This window comes from Etheostoma spectabile, chromosome 20, assembly GCF_008692095.1.
Source record: "Etheostoma spectabile isolate EspeVRDwgs_2016 chromosome 20, UIUC_Espe_1.0, whole genome shotgun sequence".
Taxonomy (NCBI): Eukaryota; Metazoa; Chordata; class Actinopteri; order Perciformes; family Percidae; genus Etheostoma; species Etheostoma spectabile.
This window is the reverse complement of record NC_045752.1, coordinates 22,004,055-22,005,864: the sequence shown is the minus strand read 5'-3', so window position 1 is coordinate 22,005,864 and position 1,810 is coordinate 22,004,055.

The window sequence follows — 1,810 nt, the reverse complement described above, 5'->3', positions numbered from 1 at the left end:
TGTTGAAATAATGCTTTTGCCTTTTGGCTTAAATGTAAAATGCAAATCGCACACAATGTTTAAGCACATATAACATGTTAAATCCCAACACTATTAATTGACTGAGACCGGAGCAGGATTTAGCTCCAACAATAGCAACACTAAATTTACATTCTCCTGTGTGAGAATTTGGTGTCTTAAAATGTTTATCCAAGGATGAGAGTAAAGAGAGATTGACAACTGGAATGAAGCCCAGTATAATACCCAGTATAATACCAACATCCATGGTTGATTCTAATGCTGTAGAAGACAAATGTCGGGCTCAACATGTCAGGCATGTAAACTTGTGTTAAAATGTGACTTCAACATATACAGTCCCTGACAAAAGTCTTGTTGCTTGTGTACAAATTGACCTGAAGCTGCCGCTGAAATATATTTCTAATCAAGTTTATTTCAGAAATGGCTCATTGTAATCCAAACAGCTTCTGTAATATGTTTCGTGCAAAAAGAAACTGTCAAAAAGTATTCTATATTCACAGCTTGGTAAACCCATTGAGTCAATTTTTGCAAAGACATAAGTGTGGTCGCCTTGTTCATATGAGCTTCCCTGTACTAATAATGGATCAATTAGGTCTCAGGTGTGTATAAAACAACCCAGTACACTAGACTTCAACCAAATCAACTGCAACTAGACCTCTGCAAACAGCCTAAGATTCCCCCTGAGGACTAAAGTTTTGATTATCAAGAGGCTGAAGACCAGATCCCTGCTGATGTGGCAGCACCTTCAATGTTCTCAGCGTCAAGTACAGAGGATAAAAAAAACCATTTGGAAGACACTGAGACGTTTTTGACAAGCCCAGGTCAGGCCGACCCCGCAAGACAACTGCTCGAGAGGACCGTTGTTGTCGAAATCCAAGGCCAGCCCATTTTCCACTGCAGCAGAAGCTCCACCAGACCTGGTCCCCTGAATGTCCCTGTTTCAACCTAACATTTGTCGGATTCTGTCTGAAAGGCCTGCATTGGTCGAACAGTGCCCAGAGGCCACACTAAACAAAAGACAATTGAAAAACCGTGTGGCATTTGCCAGGCCCACAGCCTGCTAAAAGGATGGACGTGGAGAAGTGGAAGAAATGGATTTTTCGATGAATCTTCTGTTGAATTACACCACGTTCCGCAAATATTGCAGGAGACCTACTGGAGCCCAGCATGAATCCGATTCACCCAGAAAACAGGAGAATTGGTGGCGGAAAAATCATGGTCTGGTTACATCCAGTATGGGGGTGTTGAGAGATCTGCAGGGTGGAAGGCACATCAATAGTCTCAAATACCAAGAATCTTAGCTACCTCTTTAGTCCCCAACCATAAAGAGGCCAATTCTGCAGCAGGATGGTGCTCCATGCATACTCCATCTCCACTTCAAATTTCCTCAAGGCGAAGAAATCAAGATGCTCCAGTAGTGTCCGGACCCAGTCACCAGACTGAACATCATTGAGCATATGTGGGTAGGATGAAAGAGGAAGCATGAAGACCAAACAAAAAGATTTGATGACCTGGGAAGCATGCAAGACTGCTTTCTAGCTATTCCTGATGACTTCATCAAACATTGTATGAATCCTTGCCAAACCGCATGGATGCATCCTTCAAGCTCATGGAAGTCAATCCAAATGAGTTAATTTGACTCTCACAGCACCACTATTTACTTTGCCTGACATATTTTAGTATTTAGTAAATTTGTTCAATTTATGTATAGGCGACAAAACTTTTGTCTTGCCAAAAATTTGACCTTTCTGTCTTGTTTAAATAATCTTTTTTTAGTGAAACTAATTTATTT